Source organism: Macaca nemestrina, chromosome 14, assembly GCF_043159975.1.
Source record: "Macaca nemestrina isolate mMacNem1 chromosome 14, mMacNem.hap1, whole genome shotgun sequence".
Taxonomy (NCBI): domain Eukaryota; kingdom Metazoa; phylum Chordata; class Mammalia; order Primates; family Cercopithecidae; genus Macaca; species Macaca nemestrina.
Window position 1 is genome coordinate 28,783,552 of NC_092138.1, and position 24,728 is coordinate 28,808,279.

General features: G+C 44.6%; 1 protein-coding gene across 2 annotated transcripts in view; it reads right to left on the reverse strand.

The window, feature by feature from the left end:
• Positions 1 to 24,728, reverse strand: part of LOC105491857 (tight junction protein 2) — a 140,450-nt gene that overhangs the window by 106,970 nt on the left and 8,752 nt on the right. For both annotated transcript variants that reach the window (XM_071077704.1, XM_071077699.1), the window contains exon 2: positions 1,386 to 1,506. The gene's annotated coding sequence lies outside the window, so the exon portion shown is untranslated. The remainder of the gene's footprint in view (positions 1 to 1,385; positions 1,507 to 24,728) is intronic.

Below are 24,728 nucleotides of genomic sequence, written 5' to 3' on the forward strand. Positions count from 1 at the left end.
GCCCAGGCTGGTTTCAAACTCCTGGCCTCAAGCGATCCTCCCACCTCTACTTCCCAAAACAGTGGGATTACAGGTGTGAGCTGCCTTGCCTGGCTGGGACCTTTAAGAGCTCCAGAGAGAACATTTCAGTAAACAAAACCCACATCCAGCCCTGTTAATTCAGTGGAAAATGAGGCCTTCCCCCACTTAAATGTCCTCATTTGGACAACTAGACACTGAGAAAGGCCTTAGCATGGGCCTGGTACTTGCTGGGCCCATTAACTCATTTAGTTTCATGTCGACATTCCCTTTACAGATGAAGGATCTGAGGCTCAGAAGCATTAAGACATGTGCCCAAGATCACACAATTAGAAGGTAGCAGGACTAGGATCTGAACGACTATCTGCTCTTCCGGAGTGTGCCATTCACACTCCACTAAACTCCAGTTCACACGTTTATCTGGAATCCACTCGGGTAGGGGCTGCCAGTTTCAACAGACAGTCATTATAAAACAAGCACATGAAAAAAATTCCAACCCCATTCCAGCTAGCCATGGACTGGCCTATAAACTGAGGTCAAAGTGTAACAAAAAACAAATGCATCCCACATCTGTCAAGATTTAAGACCTTGTAAATCTCATTTAATTCATTCTTAAAAGTGAATCAGTAAATAGATAATACTCGCTCCTAGCTCTTTCACTAAAAGCTTGGACATAATTAATCTTTAGAAGCCAGCGTGACTGATGTCCTTTATCTTTTCATCAAAGTGCTTACCACTGTTATATAATTTTACTACCTCAATAATAATGAAAAAACATAACCTATTAAAATGACCTCCAATCCCAGACATCATCAGCACCAAATGCCAATTGAGGCATTTATTTTGTTTTTTTTTGTTTTTTTTTTTTTTTTTGAGACGGAGTCTCGCTCTGTCCCCCAGGCTGGAGTGCAGTAGCCTGCCACCTTGCCCGGCTAGTTTTTTGTATTTTTTAGTAGAGATGGGGTTTCACCATGTTAGCCAGGATGGTCTCGATCTCCTGACCTCGTGATCCGCCCGTCTCGGCCTCCCAAAGTGCTGGGATTACAGGCTTGAGCCACCGCGCCCGGCCTGAGGCATTTATTTTGAACCACAGAAGTTGTACTTATATGCCAGGAAGGTCATCCTCAATAAGCATTCACCATCCATGGCAAAGTTATACCTATCAATTCGGTCCATTAATTCAGGTAAGATGTTTCTGCTCTTTGGTAAATAGGACATTACCATTAAATTTTCTATGAAAATGTATGTATCAGCAACATCGAAAATGGTAACTCAGACTACCTCTAGGATGTGAAAACGGTAACTCTTAGAACAAATTTTGGGGGAGACCAGTAACTAGGTTGATGAGAGATAAAATAAGCAAATACCTGGCAACGTGGGCCGTGTACTGGCACAGCTCTGTGCTTCCTGGAGTACTTTCGTCTGGAGCTGCAGCCGGGGTACCAGTCCCACTCACAGGGAGATGACGGTAATGTGGTACTTCGCACCCTGGAAAAGACGGTGTTGTTAAAAATCCAACATGCTCATTCCCTGCATGGTAAGATTTTGGGAAATGCACGGAAGTCCACATACCATACAATTTGCTTGTTTTTAGGATGACTTTTAGTACCTTCAGAGACTTATGCAATTGTCACCACGATCCATTTAGTACCTTCACAGAGTTATGCAACTGTCACCACAATCCTTTTTCTTTTGAGACGGAGTTTTGCTCTTGTTGCACAGGCTGGGGTGCAATGGTGTGATATCGGCTCAGCACAACCTCCGCCTGCCGGGTTCAAGCAATTCTCCTGCCTCTACCTCCTGAGTAGCTGGGATTACAAGCATGCCCTACCACACCGGCTAATTTTGTATTTTTAGTAGAAACGGGGGTTTCTCCGTGTTGGTCAGGCTGGTCTTGAACTCCCGACCTTAGGTGATCCGCCCACCTTGGCTTCCCAAAGTACTGGGATTACAGGCGTCAGCCACCGCGCCCGGCCCACAATTCATTTTAGAATATCTTCATTACCCCCACAAAAGAAGCCCCATAACCCTTAGCCATCATTCCCTGATCCCCCAATTCTCTCCCTGCCTCTTGGCTCTAGGCAACCACCAATCTAATTTTTTACTCTATAGATTTATCTATTCTGAATATTTCATATAAATGGACTCATATGATATGAGACCTTTCGTGACTGCCTTCTTTTACTTAGCTTAATGTATTCAGGGTTCATTGATGATGTGGCATACATCAGCACTTCATTTATTTTTATGGCCAAATAATATTCCATTGTATGGATATACCACATTTTATTATCTATTCATCAGTTGGTGGAGGTTTGGGTTGTTTCTGCTCTTTGGCCATTATGAACACTTGTTGTATAAGTGTTTATGTGGATATATGTTTTCATTTCTCTCAGAAATAATGGAATTGCTGCCCCTAATGTTTTCAGTCTTCAAAAAATGGAGAAAGTGAACTGCCACCTAAACTTTGGTATCACAGTTCACCTAAGGATCACTCTGAGAAACAAGATCTTATAAGAATTCGCCTTTCAGGTTAAACAAATATTCAGCTGGTGAGGAAATAGCTAGAACAAAATATTTTAGGCTGGGCACGGTGGCTCATGCCTGTAATTCCAGCACTTAGGGAGGGTGAGGCAGGTGGATCATCTGAGGCCAGGAATTCGATCAAGACCAGCCTGGCCAACATGGTGAAACCCCCTCTCTACTAAAAACATAAAAATTAGCTAGGCCAGGCACAGTGGCTCACGCCTGTAATCCTAGAATTTTGGGAGGCCAAGGCAGGTGGATCACGAGGTCAGGAGATCGAGACCATCCTGGCTAGCATGGTGAAACCCTGTCTCTACTAAAAATACAAAAAAATTAGCTGGGCGTGGTGGCGGGTGCCTGTAGTCCCAGCTACTCAGGAGGCTGAGGCAGGAGAATGGCGTGAACCCAGGAGGCAGAGCTTGCAGTGAGCCGAGATCGCGCCACTGCACTCCAAAATGGGCGACAGAGCGAGACTCCATCTCAAAAAAAAAAAATTAGCCAGGTGTGGTGTGGGGGGCACTGTAATCCCAGCTACTCAGGAGGCTGAGGCAGGAGAATCGCTGGAATTCAGGAGGCAGAGGTTACAGTGAGGCGAGATCTTGCCACTGCATTCCAGCCTGGAGACAAGAGTGAAACTCTGTCTCAAAAAAAAAAAAGGGAAAAATTTTTTTATTATGGTAAAATACACATAACATAAAATTTACCATTCCAAAGTATACTACAGAGAAAACATTTTAAAGTAAGGGGGAATTTGTTTTTCATGGCATTTATAATACTGGCTTGTGTTTATTGTTTTGTTTTTTGAGACAGAGTCTCACTTGTCGCCCAGTCTGGAGTACAGTGGCACGATCTCGGCTCACTGCAACCACAGCCTCCTGGGTTCAAGCAATTTTCCTGCCTCAGCCTCTCAGGTAGCTGGGATTACAGGCACGTGCCACCACGGACGGCTAATTTTTGTATTTTTAGTAGAAACAGGGTTTCACCATGTTGGCCAGGCTGGTCTCGAATTCCTGACCTCAAGTGATCCACCCACCTTGGCCTCCCAAAGTGCTAGGATGACAGGCGTGAGCCACCGCGCCTAGCCTAGGCTTGTGTTTATATTTATGGGTTGCTCACCAGCAGGAAAGATGGCAAATACTTTCTCATTTTACCCCTAAGACCAAGAAACCCAAGAAATACCCCTTCTGCACATTCTTATGAAGCCTGCATGTGCCTTTCAAATACCCAAAGGAGGCAAGCTCCTTTCTGGGTTGAGCTTGTGAAGGCAGCTTCCCTCGGGCAGTCACAGGAAAAACTTCCAGTGGGAGGAAGAATGCAGCCTCTCACCAGTTCTGGACATACTCTTCTGTTTGCTAGACAAAGTGATATTGTGACATCTGTGCAAAACACTCTACTCCCTACACGATGAAGTAGAAAGAAAAGATGGTGTCGATTTTATTTGTACAGGCGGGAGGCACATTTCCCTTGTCCGAGGATCAGCAGGAAATGCAGGCAAAGGCTAAAGCTAGGCCATCTGGACATCCTACAAAGCAAGCAACAGGATTAGAGTCCAGCCCATACATGGTTTCTATTATTACTTCCAAAGATAAATAAATGGCTTACAAATCGAGAGGTGCTTGGTTATGCTTTTGGCTTCATATGCAAACTTTTCTACAGATATCAGCTCCAAAGAGAGCTTATTTCTTCTCTAAAAATGGCTTGCTTTTTAATTCAAGCAGTTTTCTGCATTTCTAAGGCATCTTGACTTTAACTTTCTCTATAATAATCTAGGGAGTTTTGTCATGTATACAAACCCCCAATAACAATCAGTTGTTTCTAAAATACACTATTATTGAATAGGGCCTCTAAACTAAGAGAACACTTGGCAGAAAGAAATCAAATATATTCTTGGATTTCAATAGTATTGACAGATAATGTAAAATTGTCAGGTAACATGAGTTAAAGCTGAAAAACTTCACAGATTTCAAAAGGAAGATTCATAGGTGGCTGAGTATTTTATTTTAGTATTTGGGTATCAATTCTTTTTATTCTATCTTTCTTCATTTGTGGCTATACTGAAACAGAGTTAGCACTGGAAAATATTTCCTGAGCACCTACCATGTGCTGGGCAATGGGCAAATATGCACATGTATAAGTCATCCACTCTCTGTTTCAATGAACTTGCAACACTCAGTCAATTGTCGGTTGGTAGCTATTCATTTTGGCCAATCATGCAACTGTACAGTTTGCAGAATAGAAGCCCAAGCACATCCTTGCTTGCAGACAGCAAGAAAAAGTATTACAGAGGGGGGCTGGGCATGGTGGCTCATGCCTGTAATCCCAGCACTTTGGGAGGCCGAGGCGGGTGGATCACTTGGGGTCAAGAGTTCGAGACTAGCCTGGCCAACATGGTAAAACTGCGTCTCTACTGAAAATATAAAAATTAGCCAGGCATGGTGGTATCTGTAGTCCCAGCTACTTGGGAGGTGGAGACAGGAGAATTGCTTGAATCCGGAAGGCAGAGATTACAGTGAACCAAGATCCTGCCACTGCACTCCAGCGTCCTGGGTGACACAGTGTGACTCCATCTCAAAAAAAAAAAAAAAAAAAAGTATTACAGAGGGGGAAGCACGAGAAGAATGAATGAATTTCTTGAGGTTTTAAATACTGGATTATAACCTAACTTCCAATTGTGGCTTTTTTTTTTTTTTTTTTTTTGGAGAGGGAGTCTTGCTCTGTTGCCCAGACTGGAGTGCAGTGACGTGATCTTGGCTCACTGCAACCTCTGCCTCCCAGGTTCAAGCAATTATCCCTGTCTTAGCCTCCAAAGTAGCTGGGATAACAAGAGCCCGCCACCACTCCCGGTCAATTTTTGTACTTTTAGAGATGGGGTTTCACCATGTTGGTGAGGCTGGCCTCGAACTCCGGACCTCAGGTGATCTGCCCACCTCAGTCTCCCAAAGTACTGGGATTACAGACGTAAGCAACTGTTCCCAGCCTCAGTTGTGTTTTAAAATGCAAAAGCAGCTGTTCCTAAAAACTATGCAGTATTACATGTATGTTGTAGTAATCAGAATACTTCTTGAAAAGAATGAATGAGACAGAGTTCTTGGGAAAAAAAAAATCAGCCTCACTATCTAGTCAACCAGGCCAACAGAAATTTCTGGTTAAAATGCTCCTAGGACAACTTCTTTCCATAGAAGCTCAGCCAATAACCTACTCTCCTACTGCTGGATATCTTTAACAGCTGCTGAGAGGGGAGGTATTGGGACTAAAAGCCATCAGGAAGATCAGAAAGTGCAAGATTAATCAGGAGGGGTGAACTGGCCCCAGGTCAGAAGCAGAGCAGGTCAAAACTCCTGGGCTTATCAATGGTGAGGTCACACCTGTGAATAGCCACTTCACTCCTGCCTGAGCAATACAGCGAGAGTCTCTCCCTATTTTTTTTTTTTTTCTTTAAAGAAAGAGGCCAGGTGCAGTGGTTCACACCTGTAATCCCAGCACTTTGGGAGGCCGAGGCAGGCAGATCACACTGTGAAACCCTGTCTCTACCAAAAATACAAAAAATTAGCCGGGTGTGGTGACACGCACCTGTAATCTCAGCTATTCAGGAGGCTGAGGCAGGAGAATCACTTGAACCTGGGAGGCAGAAGTTGCAGTGAGCTGAGATTGCCCTGCCGCACTCCAGCCTGGGTGACAGACCGAGACTCCGTCTCAAAAAAATAAAAATAAATAAATAAATAAATACATAGAAAGAAAGGGCCAGGCGTGGTGGCTCATGCCTGTAATCCCAGCACTTTGGGAGGCCAAGGTGGGCAGATCACCTGAGGTCAGGAGTTCGAAACCACCCTGACCAACATGGAGAAACTCCATCTCCACTAAAACTACAAAATTAGCTAGGCATGGTGGCGCATGTCTGTAATCCCAGCTACTCGGGAGGCTGAGGCAGGAGACTCTCTGGAACCCGGGAGGCGGAGGTTGCCATAAGCCGAGATCGCACCATTGCACTCCAGTCTGGGCAGCAAGAGCGAAACTCTGTCTCAAAAAGAAAAAAGAGAGAGAGATCAGTGAAATAATATTTCATCCCTGTGTATTCACGGAACTCGGAGTATTATAGGTATAAGGAAGATCTTGTTTGTCCTCTGATCCAATGCTATTTCATCCAGCTTAAGGAAACGTTCTCTCTCTCAAAAAAAAAAGGCACGTTCAACTTCCCTTATTAAGGGCCACTTTGTAATAACTTGACTTCTGTTTGGTTTGATTTGGGGAAATGAGGAAAGGCAGAGATCTATTTAGGTCTATTTAGGGTACTTATTCCAATTGCTAGAAGAGGCTATCTCCGAACAAAAATTAATAATCTAGCAATCAACTTGTACATCTGAATCATGTGAGCTTGTTTAGGGTGAATCTCTTTATGAAAGACCCTGAGGCAGAAACTAAGAACATCCCGTTTCTGTCTGAGAGCCAGACCCTTGATCAGGATGACTCCAATGAGGCTGAGTTTCCCACTTGTAAAATTCGAACACTAAACTAGAATTTAGGAATGGCAAATATATAGGTCACAGGTTGCATCTCCCCTATTCCCTAATCATAGGTTCAGAACAAACATCCCTAATCAGTTGTGATATTCCTTTCCCTCTAAGCCCGGGTTTGGCCTCAGGGTCCTCCTAGCTAGATACTCCAAGCACCAACCATCAGCTGGCACCTGCCTTCCACATGAAACCTGTTTGCCATCGCTGGCAAAGGTCCTCCCAGTTCTAAACTTCTGTCATTCTGAGACTAAGGTCTAGGCTACAGCATGCCCAATCTCGAGAGACTACTTGGAGAATCACAATGTAGTCATTACAATGTTTTCCACAGCCCTGGCTGAACAGCATTAACCTATGTGGACGCTGATCGAGTCTCTATATACCCCCTGCCCGCTCCATGCATATACATACTTCCATTTACTTTCAAGACAATAACAGTAGAATAATAATAAGATAATTTAAAATGTTGCCTCAGAATTCCATTCTAAAGCATCCTTAAGATTTCCCAAAGAAATATTTATTTTTCTTCTAATAAAATGCATCCTTTTACAGATGGGAAGAAAATCTATCTAAATCAAATGTCTCACCAGTGGCACTATTGACACTGTGGGCTGGATAATTCTTTGTTGCAGGGGGCTGTCCTGTGCATTGTGGATGTCGGGCAGTATCCCCAGACTCTACCAAATAGATGCCAATAGCAACCCCTGGACTATAACGACAAAAAAATGCCCCCAGACATTGACAACTGTCCCCTGGGGAGCCAAATTCCCTATTTCCACCTCCCCATAGACAGCCACTGACCTAAATTATTCTAGTAGTTCTCGTGGGGAGATAGAACAATGAGTAATTTTCCCCCTTATTTTTCTGTATTTTCTAAATCTTCTATAATGAATGTACATTGTTCATATGATAAAAAATAAGCTAGTGACAGTCTAATTATTGAAAAGAAATATTTGCTACACAGATGCAAGTTGATCAGTACATGCTACTGTGTGATTCATTCAGTTTAAAAATTAAATTCAGATCCTAAAAATACTGTCTACCATACAGGCACCGTAAATTCAACTTGTCTTTAATGTGTAAAAAGCACAAAAGAAAGACTTCAGAGAAGGGAGTTAGAACTAAGGCTTGTAGCTATGCATAAAGAACTTCTAAACCTTTCTGCATCATGGTAAATCAGCGGGACTGCAGAAAGAGATGTCGAATGAAAAACTGCTGTTTCAAGCAAAGTACTTCCCCGAAACATAGTCTGCACATACACTTTAATCAGAAAAACACTTGTATTGTTGAAAAACATTATAGTAATAAGGCATATTTTCTTCGTTCTTAAGAATTGCTACCTTTGTAAACCATGTAAAAAAAAACTTTCAAAATCAGAAAATTAAATATCTAGATTGTAAAAATGGGCTCTAGACACACCCATTATTCATCTAATTGGGTATTAGAATACTATCCCACAATTTCATTGCTATTTTTAAATCAGTCTAGGAGTTCCATCTCCACCAAGAAAAACAAGTTCTTAATGAAGAACTCATTTATTATCTCCACAAGACGGAGGACCCTTTTTTCTATCTGGGTCCCCAAAACAGCCAAAAAGTATTTACATCTATAGCGAGAAGCTTCCAGCTTCCACTGCTTACCCAGGTTGTTGCCAAAGGTTCACGTGTCTTCTGCTCTCAGGTAGAAGTTCTCTTTTGTTAAGTGGGGTAATACCAACTGCTGCTTCCAGAATACCGATATATTTCTTATACCTCATCTTGTCTCTCTCGATACAAGGTCCTGTAAATTTCAGTCACTGTTCACCTGAAGCAACTGAACTAATCTTTACTGGAAGCTGCTGTTCCTTTGGATGTTCTCTATGTAGCCCTAGCTAGATCTATTAAACACAACGGTGGTGATGGGGGGCAGACCACAAATAAAGAGAATGTCTTTCAGATTTCCCTGCAATGGCAGCATTATACAAGGCTACATAATTCTGAATAAAGCACTAATGAAAATGATTTGCAGGAATGACTGCGGTTTTAAACACGGCGATCTAATGTACACTCCAATTAATCCGCACATAAATCTTTGAGGCCGCTAATCCTTCAAGAACTAATGGCTCATGAGGTGATTTATCTCAAGGTCTGGTAATAATTGGTCCAAAAAGCCTGCCTGCTGCTGGATGAACTAAAATCAGAAGCAGATTTGCTCTTTCTACAAATATATCTCTCTCTAAAAGACTGTGCTTTGACAAATGAGGGAGGAATTCCAGTTGTCATTTTATAGCAATGCATTTCTAAATACTATAAACTCCTTGCTTGGGTCAATAGCAAAGATTAACTAAGAAATAATTTGGTGGAGTTTTTTGTTTGTTTGTTCGTTTGTTTTTTTGAGACAAAGTCTGGCTCTGTCGCCCAGGCTGGAGTTCTGTGGCGCAATCTCGGCTCACTGCAACCTCCGCCTCCCGGGTTCACATCATTCTCCTGCCTCAGCCTCTGGAGTAGCTGGGACTACAGGCGCCCGCCACCACGCCCGGCTAATTTTTTGTATTTTTAGTAGAAACGGGGTTTCACCATGTTCGCCAGGATGGTCTCCATCTCCTGACCTTGTGATCCGCCCACCTCGGCCTCCCAAAGTGCTGGGATTACAGGCGTGAGCCACCGCGCCTGGCAATTTGGTGGGTTTTTAAAATTATTATTAAAAACATCTTTTTAAATACCTCTAGAACCCAACATGTGCAATCCCTGCCAGCATGAAAATATATTGATTGGAGAGGTTCAGAATCTACTTCATCTCCATTTTTTTAAAGTCTCCTCTTGCTTTTGAAGAGCTTCCTTACCCTTTGTCCATGGGTAAAGGTAGACCACCCATCATGGTGGCCCACTCAATGGACCATAGTACACATGATCCACATACCGGGTCAACCAGTCTTCCCTGGGATGAACATATGACTATAGGAGGGCAATGTCCTGTTTCCATTGGATTTGCTAACCAAGGCTGATAGGAAGTTAGAGCTCTTGATAGTAGTCATGTGCCCCGCCACATGGAGAGGGCTCTTTATATTATATTATATTATATTATACCAAGAGAAATGTCATGACATCACGCGAGCTTCTGGATCTAGCTATGCCGGAGGCCACTGTCACCCTAGGAGATTCCAGTTATCGTTTTATGAAAGCTAATAAATTGACTTTTGTGAAATTTAATTTTAGTTGAGTTTCTGTCACTCTGAGAGTTCTGACTTACATAGCTCCTTCCTCACCAACTTCTTCAAGCTTTTTTTTTTTTTTTCTATTTGATGTGCTACGGTAACATACAAGAGTCATGCTGCTCTTTGTCTAAACAAACCCATACATAAAGGGAAGCAAAATAGAAGGGGAGCCATTATGTTATGTTAACTGTGATTAACCTACATGTCCAAAGTGAGTGTTCCAAACCCTTCCCCATCCCCCTAAATCTTAAACCCTACTTCTATAGGTTCTCTTTCCTCATTAGCAAGTTTCTTTTCATCTAAATGACCTAAATCTCCAAAGTGAGGTGCACGTACCAACAATCTTTGGGATGTGGGAAGAAAGTATTAAGCCATCTGTTTCCTCTTTTCTTCTCTCATGTTTTAAAACTTTGAGTGTTGCTGGGCATGGTGGCTCACATCTGTAATCCTAGCACTTTCGGAGACTGAGGAAGGAGGATCACTTGAGCCCACAAGTTCGAGGCTGCAGTAAGCTATAATCGTGTCATTTTATTTCAGCCTGGGTGACAGAGAGAGAATCTGTCTCAAAAAAAAAAAAAAGAATGTTTGTGTTTTAAATATTCATAATATTTACCTTGAGAACTAATATATTTTAAATTGTAATAAGGTACATTATTTACAAACTGATATATTCATGTATATGGTAGAGTGTACTTAAAAATCTGACAGGGTATATTAAAGTTTGGTGACTTTAAATAACCCTTCAACTACTCCCTAAGCCTCAATTTCCCTGTTTATGAGAGGACTGAAGAGATGCAGGCGAAGTTTTCTTCCAAAAACAACAAAAGACCAAGAGCTCCCACTTCACTTGGCCTGATTATGCAATTAATATAATCTGACCACAATAAAATAAAAAAACAAGGGCTAAACCATTTGGTCTTGGAATATTTCATTTCCATAGTATTCATGAATATTACTCCCACTGGTTGTTCTGCAAACAATTAGTACCAGTTAGTCCCAGGAATTCTTTTATAGGCTGAACTTGGTTGGCTACAGCTGCCACCTCTGAGTAAAGGTCCCATACAGCCCTCATTTAATCATACAGGAAGATGTAATTACACTCACACAACAGTCATTGTTCTAACAAATTGTATTTCTGATGACGCATGATAAAAATTACTATACAGTACTCTCAAATAAGAAACAAAGCCTGAGCTAACAACAAGAAAAAATCAACTTAAACTTGTTACCCATTGGAAGCCGTTCTCCTGCAGTGAAAAGTGACATGATATTTTGCAAATGGGATGTTTTAAAGTTTCATTTTATTGCAATTTTTGGTGCGCTTAACATGCAGCTCTTACAGTGATTCTTATCTATGATGATTTCATATAAAATTAAAATTGTGTCTTTCATCAGGAAAATAATTCTGCCTTAGTAAATATTAGAATTTGATTTTCTTCCATAAATTAGACTGTTCAACTTGCTAATTTATTTATTCATTTTTTAAAATTGTCATCTTTGTGTGGAATCTCTCATAATTGTACATAAGGTTAATAACACAGGAAATAATATATCTAACCAAAATGCCCCTTCCAGATATGACACTTTCTTTATAATTCTAGAAATTATTTAGAAATATGCATATATTGGGTTAATTCCCTTAGCATTCTAGAAATTGTTTATAACTGCAACTATTAACTAAAAATCATTTATCTAATTAAAAAATGTTTTTAAATATACATGATCCAAAAAAAGCTTTTAAGTCAGGATGCTCAGGTTTTCTTTCTGGATGATTAAAATTGAATATAAAACTTCACAGTATCAGACTGACATTTCCTTTGAACGAATATTTCTACTTTATTTCTTCTGGAGAAAGACAGTGGCCATGCTTCTTCACTGGGTGTTTTAACAGTTACCGTGCTTTGGAAGTATAAAAATGGAAATGAACTAATGCCCTGTACAGTCTGTTTTATAGGGTGTGGTCTGCTTTTCAGGAGCTGGAAAGAGCTTTAACTAAAAGTAGAAGAGTTAGGGAAAGAGCAATTTTTTTGTTTTTGCTTTTTTAGCTCTACTGAAAAAAGCATTTCATTTCTCTCCTCCTTAATATGTTCGTAAATAATATCTTTACATATTTGCTACTCAGATGCCCCACCAATACACTGTAAGAAGAGCAGATTACATGATATAAAATAATTACCAAAGAGTTAATAAAGCTTAGTGTGGCTCTTCTAGACTCACCCCGCTCAGCCCAAACTAGCCATCTCTCCTCAGAGTCATTCATCCTCAGAACATATTCACTACTAGGTTTAAACTATTACCTTCAACTGGAAGTCATCAAATCTATCACTCCAATCCTGTCCTCTGGCACAACGCAGTATCTATTGGAAATAACCCATGTGCCCAACCCCAGCTGCAGTGCCCCTCACCTTTTCCTGCTTCTGCGCATCCACCTCCTGGTTCACCCAGCATGAGACCTCGGAGACACCCTCACCCATTCCTGTGTGTCCCCAGTCATACCAACCCCATGACACAGGGGAAAGACTTGGTTTGAATCCCACCTCTACTGTTTAAGATGTCGTGACTGTGAACAAGTTACTGACCTTTCTGAACCTCTGTTCCATCATTCATACAGCTAGACTAAGACCACAAGGGCTTGTTTTAAATAATAAATGCAACCGGGCACGGTGGCTCACGCCTGTAATCCCAGCACTGTGGCAGGCCGAGGTGGGTGGATCACATGAGGCCAGGAGTTCAAGACCTGCCTGGCCAACATGGTGGAACGCTGTCTGTACTCAAAACACAAAAATTAGCAGGGCATGGTGGTGGGCACCTGTAATCCCAGCTACTTGGGAGGCTGAGGCATAAGAATCGCTTGACCCCAGGAGGTGGAGGTTGCAGTGAGCCAAGATCATGACACTGCACTCCAGCCTAAGTGACAGAGTGAGACTCTATCTCAAAATAAATGAATAAATAATGCCATAATGTATATACATTCGGTGGATAGCATCCCTCCCTCCCTTCCTCTCTCCCATCTGCCCTTCTTTTTCCATTCCTAATGCCTCTTCAAGAAGAGTGATCCTTGTGGGAAAAACAGTGAGACTGAAAGACAGGCTGTCTGGAGGGTACAGGGACCCCAGGGCTGGAGTGAGCGGTGGAAAACACCACAAAGAAAGGAAAGCAGGCTCCTGAGTCCTGCTGTGGGAAGCAGAGGAAAGGGGCCTGGCTCTAGTGGGCCAGCTGGGGGAGGCCCTCCCTTGTGCTTGTGATTCGTCCTAGATTTTTAACCCCTGCTACTGAATAGTTAAAGCCGAAATTAAAATCACTTAATCGAATGCCCTTCCCAAACAACTTGCATATATATAACAATTCATGGATTCTTTGAGTACTCTCAGTCCTAAGAAATAAAAACTTTAAGGCTGGGTGCAGTGGCTCACACCTGTAATCCCAGCACTTTGGGAGGCTGAGGCAGGCGGATCACCTGAGGTCAGGAGTTCGAGACTAGCCTGGCCAACACATAGTGAAACCCCATCTCTACTAAAAAAAAAAAATACAAAAATTAGCTGGGTGTGGTGGTGCACACCTGTAGTCCCAGCTACTTGAGAAGCTAAGGCAGGAGAATCGCTTGAGCCTGGGAGGCGAAGGTGGCAGTGAGCCGAGATGGCACCACTGCATTCCAGCCTGGGCGACAGCGAGACTCTGTCTCTCAAAAAAACAAAAAGAAATAAAAAAACTTTGAACTCCTTATGTGAGGGAACACCACTCCCTATTACTGTTGGTAGAAATTGATCTTATGCTGTTTCTGCTATGAGCCTAGAGTTGTAGGATTCTAGCAGTTCCCTTGCCTGGGAACACATGAGCAAGGAGGTGTTGCACAGAATTCAGAATCTTGGCAGGAGCTGGTTTAAGACAAGTGTGGCTTGACCATTCACTGGGTGAGGGTAATATCAGTCATCTCTGCTCTGGAATTTTAGGGAAGGAACACCCCTCACATCAGAATTGGGAACTTGGTAGTGACTACACTGGGTATGATGTGTTGGGATACAGCAGTCGGCTGACAGCAGCTGAAGAGAGTAGTTCACGTGATCCCAGGCTGCACCTGCTGATACACCCATCCCACTCTGTAGCATGAACTGGGAGAACACACTGCCTGGGAATGAAGTCCGGCTCCATCACTGACTAGCTGTGTGACTTTGGAAGAGTCAATATCTCTGCCTCAGTTTTCTGTAAAGCGGGGCTAATAACAATGCCTACCTCATAGAGTTGTTTTTAAAATTACACCAGTTATTACATGGAAAGCATTTAGCACATGTAACATCCAGCACATAATATACACCGTGTAAGTGTATTTTAATTTCCTTGCTGACTAGTTGTGGCTTCATTTCTTCCAGAAAGCTTTCTTTGGTTGAATCCCCAGACTGGGTTGGCTGTTCCTATTCTGCCTTCTCACGTACTTTGGGCTTCATCTATTAAAACTGGAACCACAATGACTTAAAATGTGTTTAAGCACGTGCGGAGGAAAGGGTGGGCACTCTGAGGCCATGGAAGATTAAGCAGAGGAAAGAAGGAGGCCGGGGCAGCTCTGAGAGTGTTTGAGTTCCCTACTGATCTAAGCCTGCCCCCAACGCTCTTGGCAGCGGTCGCCTACTTGCTCTAGACAAAAGTTTGACTCCAGGCAGAAGCCTGCCCAGTGACCACAGTGTTGTGCCCCAGCTGGCCAGAAAGGCCTCAGGGGACTCTGTGGCAGTATAGGGCCCTGTGGAGAAACTTTGTCCTGCTACAGAGCTGTTGCTCTTGGTAAACCCAGTAGACACTGCCAAGTTCGAGACAGAAGGACCTGGCTACGGGAGACCTGGTCTCACTCTCGCTGCTCATCAATGGGAGATAGTAGCTGTGCCATGAGCTGCTGCATTAATAGCTCTCTTGATTTTAGGTAGAATTTCTTATTCTGCTTGAATTAGTTTCCTGGGGCTGCCACAACAAAATACCACAGACTGGGTGGCTTCAACAACAGAAATTCATTATCTCGTGCTTGCAAATCTAAGACCAAGGTGCTGGGAGGGTGGGTCCTGCGAGGTCTGTGAGGGAAGGAGCTGCTCCAGGTCACTCTCTCTAGCTTGCAAAGGCCCATCTTTTCTCTATGTCTCCACATCACCCTCCCTCTGTATGTGTCTGTGTCCAAATTTCCTCCTCTTATAAGAACAGATTGGATTAGGGCCCACCTTAATGATCTCATTGTAGCTTGATTACCTCTATAAACACCGCATCTCCAAATAAAGGCACATTCTGAGGAACTGGGGGTTGGGACTTGAACATATAAATTTTGGAGGTGGGAAATACAATTCAACCCATAACGCTGACTAAAGTAAAAGATTTTATTTATTTGTTTGGTTGTTCTTTTGAGATGAAGTCTCACTCTATCACCCAGGTTGGAGTGCAGTGGCTCAATCTCAGCTCACTGCAACCTCCGCCTCCAGGGTTCAAGCAATTCTCCCACCTCAGCCTCCCCAGCAGCTGGGATTACAGGTGCGAGCCACCACGCTCAGCTAATTTTTTTGTATTTTTAGTAGAAGCGGAGTTTTACCATGTTGGCCAGACTGGTCTCGAACTCCTGACCTCAGGTGATCTGCCCACCTTGGCCTCCCAAAATGCTGGGATTATAGGCCTGAGCCACTCCACCCAGCCCCCCCCCTTTTTTTTTTTGAGATGGAGTCTCGCTGTGTCACCCAGGCTGGAGTGCAGTGATGTGATCTCGGCTCACTACAACCTCCGCCTCCCAGGTTCAAGCGATTCTCCTGCCTCAGTCTCCCAGGTAGCTGGGATTACAGGCATGCGCCACCACGCCCAGCTAATTTTGTATTTTGAGTAGAGATGGGGTTTCTCCATGTTGGTGAGGCTGATCTCAAACTCCCGACCTCAGGTGATCTTCCCACCTTGGCCTTCCAAAGTGCTGGGACTAGAGGCATGAGCCACCACGCCCAGCCACAGGGCTGCCTGGCTAATTTTTGTATTTTTAGTAGAGAAGGGGGTTTGCTGTGTTGGTCAGGCTGGTCTCGAACTCCGGACCTCAAGTTATCTGCCACCTCAGCCTCCCAAAGTTCTGGGATTACAGGCATAAACCATGGTCCCTGGCCTTTTTGTTTGTTTGTTTGTTTGTTTGTGTTGTTTTTTAGTAAAGTTCTCATACAGTTTTGTCCTGTGATGGAAAAAGGTGAAAGCCCAGAAGTTCCTGATGGCCTGGATCTGTCCAGCCCTGTGATTGGGCCCATCATATACTTTATAGCAAACCAGCTGGGAAAAGAAAATCCTCCACCCTCAAGATGAGCCAATGTCTGATATGTGGGAACAATCTAGGCTCTGGCAGCAGAAGCCAAATCCATCCAGACTCAAGAGGAGAAGCTAAAACCCACTTACAACTATTGTGAGCAAACAAGAAAGACATGGGACCTCCAGACAGTACAGAGGGTCTGGGTATGGAACGGGTGGAATGTTGGTTCAAGATGAGAGAACTGGCAGTTCCTCTTGGAGAAGAGAATAGGGATGATAAGTTGGAACCAGGGGATGGAGACCCTGCTGATGACAGGCAGAACGATGAGGATGGAAAGTGATTGATGTTCCAAAGTCAAGCATGCCTCTGACCAACCACGTGGGACAGAAAAATCAATTCTATACTAACCCTGGGGAAGAACAGAACAGAAAGGCAGACCCAAAGGGGCATCTTAAAGATGTCCAGATTGAGCAGCCCAAAGTCTTCCGGAGAGAGGAAATGAAATGACTGTGCGTTGTCATGAGAAAGAAATGGAGCCTGCTGGGATATTACCCATCAAAGTAGAGGAAGAGGAGGAAAGATCTGAAGCAAATGACAAGATGAGCTGTGACCAGGACATCTGGGGACCTACAGAAAGCGATTCAAAGACCTTGAAGAAAGTTGGAAAGTCTCTTTCTTCTTCTCAAGGCCAGATTCTGTCCCTTGAAAAAAAAAGCTCAGCTGAGTACCGTGGCTCATGCTCGTATTCCCAGCACTTTGGGAGGCCGAAGCATATCACTTGAGCCCAGGAGTTCGAGACTAGCCTGGGCAACATGACAAAACTCCATCTCGACAAAAAAATACAAAAATTAGCTGGGCCTGGTGGTGCACATCTGTGGTTCCAGCTACTCAGGAGGCTGAGATGAGAGGATCGTTTGAGCCTGGGAGGCAGATGTTGCAGTGAGCTGTGATCGCACCACTGCACAGACCATCCAGCCTGGGCAACAGAGTGAAACCCTGTCAAGAAAGAAAGAGAGAGAGAGAGAGAGGGAAGGAGGGAAGGAGGGAAGGAGGGAAGGAGGGAAGGAGGGAAGGAAGGAAGGAAGGAAGGAGGGAGGGAGGGAGGGAAGGAAGGAAGGAAGGAAGGAAGGAAGGAAGGAAGGAAGGAAGGAAGGAAGGAAGGAAGGAAGGAAGGAAGGAAAAAAAGAAAAAGAAAAAGAAAGAGGAAGGAAGGAAGGAGGGAAGGAAGGAAGGAAAAAAAGAAGCTCATGATCATTGGTTGAAGAGTGTAGGCAGCTGGACAAAACTTCTGCTCATGACGGGAGGCTGCAGACCTGAGACAGAGAATAACCAAAAGAACAGTGAAACTCGAGCCACATAATTCAGGGATCAGGCAGAGCTAAGGAACCTGCCCTGGATCGCACAGCTCCTACAAGGCAGGGCTGACTCTTTCCACTCTGCTCAGTGCCTTCTGGAAGTGGATCCTCTAGCATCTGATGACACACACAGAGCACTGCTCTGAGCAGTGGGTGTTGCTTCCTTAGAGACAGGAGGGTCCCAACCTCTTCCCTCTCCTCCTGCTCTTTCCCAAATCTGTTTTCCAGTGAATCCAAATGTGGAGTTCATGACAAGAGGATATCCTCTTCCTTCTCCTTCTCCAGGAAGCCTGAGTGAACACCCCCTACCACCATCACCAGGCTTCTCACCAAGGGGTCACTGTCCTCCTCATCCTCTCCCTCTCCCTCATGGGCTGAGTTTTTCCCCAGACACCCCCATCCAGGAAATGGATGTGAGTTTCCTCCTGCATTCACTGAGCTTGCACATGACCCTAGTAGTCAAGATCCAGAAACACTGCAAAGTCTTTAAGACATTTTGTTCTAAATTTTTCCTATAAAATATTTCCAAATCATCTACATTTATTTTTAGCTAAAAAAACTTTTTTACATAAGTGGTTCTACATTTTCTAAAACTGTATTATGATTTGATTAGTATTATAAATTTTAGAATACCTTTTACCATCATTGAAGTTATTCTCATCATAGTATACACTCTACTAAAATGAATTGTACATTTTAACTCGATGACTCAGTTCATTATTTTTTTCAGCAGAGATGAGGTCTCACGATGTCACCCAGACTGGTCTCAAACTCCTGGTCTCAAGTGATCCTCCCGCTTTGGCCTCCCAAAGTGCTGGGATTATAGACATGAGCCACTGCACCCATTATTCTTAAAGAAACCTATTTTTTGTCTGCAGTTCAGCCACAAGACACATTTTGAAATTGCAAAACACTTTCCTCTGCTATTGGTTCTATGGACCACAGTTACAAGATAAAGACAAAAGTTTCTTGGTGGTATCAAATTTGAATTGACATCAAAAAATGATGTCTCTTTGAGCATTCTGAGATAGCCTAAAAGGTAGGTATGATGTCATAGTTATCCTTCTATCTCTAATATCTCTCCTCACTCAGGAACTAGCACTTGACAGATGTCCAGTAATATTAGAGTTTACTTCTTAAGAGTCAGGCACATATAATGATTAAGACCCTAGACTTGGCTGGGCGGGATGACTCATGCCTGTAATCTCAGCACTTTGGGAGGCTGAGGCGAATGGATCACGTGAGGCCAGGAGTTTGAGACCAGCCTGGCCAACATGGTGAAATACCATCTCTACTAAAAATGCAAAAATTAGGCCAAGCACGGTGGCTTACACCTGTAATCCCAGCACTTTGGGAAGCCGAGACAGGTGAATCACGACAAAAGAGCGAGACCATCCTGGCCAACATGGTAAAACCCCATCTGTACCAAAAATACAAAAATTAGCTGGGTGTGGTGGTGCAAGCCTATAGTCCCAGCTCCTTGGGAGGCTGAGGCAGGAGAATTGCTTGAACCCGGGAGGTGGAGGTTGCAGTGAGCCGAGATCGCACCCCTGCACTCCAGCCTGGCAAAAGAGTGAAACTCCGTCTAAAAAAAAAAAAAAAAAAAAAAATAGCTAGGTGTAGTGGCTCGTGCCTGTAATCCCAGCCACTCGGGGGCTGAGGCAGGAGAATCACTTGAATCCGGGAGGCAGAGGTTTCAGTGAGATGAGATCGTGTCACTGTACTCCAGCCTGGGTGACAGAGCAAGACTCTGCCTCAAAAAACAAACAACAACAACAACAACAACAAAAACCTAGACTCTAGAAGCAGACTGCCTGGTGAGAATCCAGGTTTACACTTAATTAGCAAATCACTTAAACTCTTCAGGGCCTGGGTTTCCTCATCTGTAAACTGGGGATAATAATGGCACGTACCTAGTGAGATTTGTTTGAGAATGAAATGTAATGACTATATGCAAAACACTTAGGTCCTGTCCCATCCAAAGTGCTATTAGAGTGCCAGCCATGATTATTTACTCAGCAAATAGTTATTGGCCTGGGTTGCTAAGAACTGAATGTTTGTATCTCACCAAAATTCATATGTTGAAGCCCTAACCTCCAGTGTGATGGTATTTCGAGATAGGACTTTTGGGAGGTAATTAGGTTTAGATGAGGTCATGAGGGTGGGAACCTCATGATGGGATTAGTGTCCTTACAACAAGAGGGAGAAGGAGAGAAACAGCTCGCGCTCTCTCTCTCTCTCTCTCTCTCTCTCTCTCTCTCTCTCTCTCTCTCTCCTCAATGCATCTAGGAAAGGCCATGTGAGCACATAGCAAGATGGTAGCTGTCTGCAAGCCAGGAAAAGGGCCCTCACCAAGAACCCAACCATGCTGGCACCTGGTATCAAACCTCATGTCTCCAGAGCGCTGAGAAACAAATGTCTGTTACTCAACCCACCTAGTCATTGGTACTTCATTATAGCAGCCCGAGCTGACTAAGGCACAGCTCAGACAGGTCTTTCAGGTTGCTGGGTCATACTTCCTCTATCGACCCTGGGTTTCTTGACCCCAGTTTGTCTTGCTTGAGTGGAGCACTTCAGCCTTCCAAGTGGACACTTAGATCTTGCTGCAGTCCTGCCCTCTGGCAGCTGAGGTGCTGGTGACCACTGCTCCACTCTCCACCTCCATCTGGAGGACTCCTAGCTCTCCAGGTGTGCACCCCACAGGACCAGCCCTTCAGGCCTCCACCACCATCCACACTCCAGACAACAACCCCACATTGCCCAGGGTATCAACATTGCAACCTCCTATTTCTCCCTCTTCCCAGGAGAGACTGCCTGCACCTGCTGCAGGACTTGTGTCACTGCTCAGTCTCTAATGGTTATATTTATGTTTACCTGTTCACCATCTGCCTCCTCCAGACTGTAAGCTCTGCTCTGAGGGCAGAGACCTATTTTGCTGACATTGTATCCATTTCATGTTGGGTGTTCTAGTCCAACTCCATACTCATTCATTCATTCCCTCCACATCCCCTGAGCCAGTCCCTATCAAACACTCTGATTGACATTGGAGATTCAAATAATACCACATCATCCTTGCCCTCAAGAATTACCCAGTCTAATGGAGCAACAAGCAACTGCGACCCAGCATGCTGTAATATGGATGGGAGTGACCATGGAACCAGGGTAGGACAAAGGAGAGCATGAACAATCCTGTCCAAGGGGCTTGGTTTGGGAAAGAGAAAGAGATAAAAGAGAAAATACTTGAGTTGGGTCTTAATAATAGGTGTACACATTCCTTAGGGTGACAAAATAAATCTGGGGCATCCAGGCAAAGAGAAAAGTGCCTTCAAGAGCCAGAAAAATGAGGCTGGGCGTGGTGGCTCACATCTGTAATCCCTGAACATTGGGAGGCTGAGGCAGGCCTCAGCCTCAAGGTCACTTGAGATCAGGAGTTCGAGACAAACCTGGGTAACATGGTGAATGAAACGTCATCTCTATTAAAAATACAAAACTTAGCTGGGCATGGTGGCGCACACTGTAGTCCCAGCTACTCAGGAGGCTGAGGCAGAAGAATCACTTGAACTCAGGAGGCGGAGACTGCAGTCAGCCAAGATCAGCCACTGTACTCCAGCCTGGGTGACAGAGCGAGACCCCGTCTCAAAACAAAAACAAAAACAAAAACAAAAACAAAAAAAACAGAAAAATGAAACAGGAAAGCATTCCTAGACCAGTAAGCAGAGCAACGTGGCAGGAATGCAGGCTTGTGTGCACCTATGAGCCCAGGGCTGAAGGGAACGCCTCTGAAGTGACTTGCAGAGTGAGGATGCAGCAGATGCCAGTCTTTCCGGTGAACACACACCTCTCCTTGGCTAGGCGTTGCTAAGTCATTATTTAGTGAGCATTTCTACTGTGCCAGCCCCTGAAGTAAGCACCCTACATACACGACCTTGTTTAGTTCTCACAACAGCCTTAAAAGAAAAGGTGGGCATGGTGGCTCATGCCTGTAATCCCAGCACTTTGGGAGGCCGAGGCAGGAGGGTTGCTTGAGCTCAAGCGTTCGAGACCAGCCTGGGCAATATGTTGAAACCCTGTCTCTACAAAAAATACAGAAATTAGCCGGGTGTGTTGGCACATGCCTGTAGTCCCAGCTATTTGGGAAGCTGAGGTAGGAGGATCCTTTGAATCCAGGACGCAGAGGTTTCAGTAAGTCGAGATTGTGCCACTGCACTCCAGCCTGGGCAACCAGTGAGACCCTATCTTTTAAAAGGTTGTCCCTGTTTTTAGATGAAATTGTCCCTGTTTTTAGATGAAGAAATGAAGAAATCTAGGCACCAGGTGACTAAGTAACTTGCCCAAGGCACACAGGTAATAAATACTAGAGGTGTGATTCCTACCCAGTTTAGTCTGATTATAAAATCTGTGCCTTCTGACTCCCACTAAGTCTACCAGGTGGATACCCTAGGGCCCTTGGTATATCCTCATAGCAATGATTTAACTGCCCTTTTCCTCATTCATTCCTTCTAGAAGTGGGTCTCATGAGGGCAGAGACTTTACCCTGCTCACCATGGTATCCTTAGCACCTTGGCACAGCACCTCAAAGGGTATAGGCATTGATAAGCCCCTGTTAAGAATGAATAAATGGATGAATGAATGCACAGGACTTTGAACTCTTTTCCATCCTTCTTTATCCCTGTAGTGTGGGAATCCCAGTTATTCTGAACCCCGGATCTAAGTGCAAAACCCCAGTTCACTTTCTTCCACCTTCTCCTGCAGTACCAGGCCCTGAGGCTGCATTAACAGATCCCTTCTCCAAGTTCAGGGGTCCCCACCACCATCCTCACCTGCCACTCTCATCCCCATCCAAAAGGTAACATAGCAAGGACTGTTATCCTTTGAAAGATCCACTTACAAGGTGGCTCTCAGCTGATGCCTGAGAATTTGGATTCCCACCATTGCCAGGACTGATAAGAGCCACACTGTCCCTAAACTGTACAAACCAGGTGGTTTATGCTGAACAGCTGCTTTCCTTGTGTGAGTCTGAAATTTGGGTAGCTGGTAGGCAGAGGACACCAGTGTAACAATCCCCCAGTAAAAACCCGGGACAGTGAGTCCCTTACAAGCTTCCCTGGTTGATAACATTTCACACGTGTGGTCACAACTAGTTGCCAGGGAATTCAGCACATCACGTGTAACTCCACTGGGAGAGGAACCTTGGAAGCTTGTGCCTGGTTTCCTTGGACTTCGCTCCTGTACTTTTCCCCTTGGTTTATTTTGCTTTGCATCTTTGAGCCGTAATAAATCACAGCCATGAGTACAATCCTATGCCGAGTCCTGTGAGTCCTCCTAGTGAATCATCGAAACTTGTGGGGGGGTCTTGGGGATTCCAAGACACTCCCTCTCCACAGATGCAGGGTTGTGAAATGTTTCCTGTCCAGTCCTGTCCATTAACCAGAGGAATTGCATACTCAGGGCCTAAAGGGGCCAGCAGGAATGTTCATGTGTGCAAAGGGCTGAGTGGGATCAAGGGCAAATTGGAAAGTCTAAACTAAGGAGCTGCTACTCAGTTCCTGACCACACAGCAAGTCACCAGGCAGTTGGTTTACAAGCATGGATATTAAATCACCTTGCTCTCTGCTAACAACAGGTGCCCCAAATGATAACAGAGAACACCTTGGGGCAGGCTTTGGCCCCTTTCTGAAACCCAAGAGAAATATTTTACATCCTCAGACACAATGAAGATTCCTTTAAAATGAAATATACAATCAAATTAGGGGATGTTTCTCTCGGCTTTGTGACATGAGCGGGAAGGGTAGAACACAGCTCACTTTCAGAGGACCCAGCACCCGTCGGCCACTGCCCTTCTTGGATTTCTTTCCTATAGCAAACCTCCTGACCTTCACAACATGGATTGTCAAAAACACTTCCATATGTCAGCACCCACTCTCAGAATCGGCTTATATCAAGTTATGCTAAGAAGACTGGATGCCTAAAGCTATTAAGCTGAGCAGGCAAATGCACACAAGGACACAAACTCCAGTTTTAGAGATGACAGTAACTCCTTGCACAAAGAACCTTTGCTTCTGGTTTGTAAAACTCATCCTGGTTGATTATCAGTGACAGGCAGAAAGAGGAAGAGAACTTAGTCATGACCCCTGGGACTACGGCCGGAAAGACTGAAGGAATTCCCTAATCTTACAGGAAAGTCCACATGTGACCCTGTGGCCTCAAGCAGCACATCCCACTGCCCAGGGATGCTGCCCTTCCTGAAGGTATGGTGGAAAGGCCAGGCCTGCACAGCTACTACACCTACCATCCGGGTGACCGCTCAGTCCCTCCCCTGACACCAACACCGATACATGTCCTCACTCTCCTGAACCTTTACAGAGGAGTTTGTGGGTCTTCACTCACCCAGGTCTCCTCATAACCCTCTGTCCATTCCTTCCCCATCTCTTAGCTGGTTCTGATCTGCCTCGCAGCCACCCCTCCCCACAGTATTCCTGCATTCGCCCTCAGCACTTGTCTATGCGCCCTGCTTTGGCTGGTACCTACCAAGCCACCTGGTACTTGGTGGCTGGTACTCCACCAAGCCCCCGCACACACAGGATGCCCAGACCAGCCTCAAGCCTGGCCCCTTCCCTCAGCAAGTTCCGATCCTGCGCTTCCAAAGGCCTCCAAACCGCTGGTTCTCAAAGTGGGATTCCCAGAGCAGCAGCAGCAGCATGACCTGGGTGGGCACTCTTATTATTATTATATTTTTTTTGAGACGGAGTCTCGCTCTGTCGCCCAGGCTGGAGTGTAGTGGCCGGATCTCAGCTCACTGCAAGCTCCGCCTCCCGGGTTTGGGCCATTCTCCTGTCTCAGCCTCCTGAGTAGCTGGGACTACAGGCGCCCGCCACCTCGCCCGG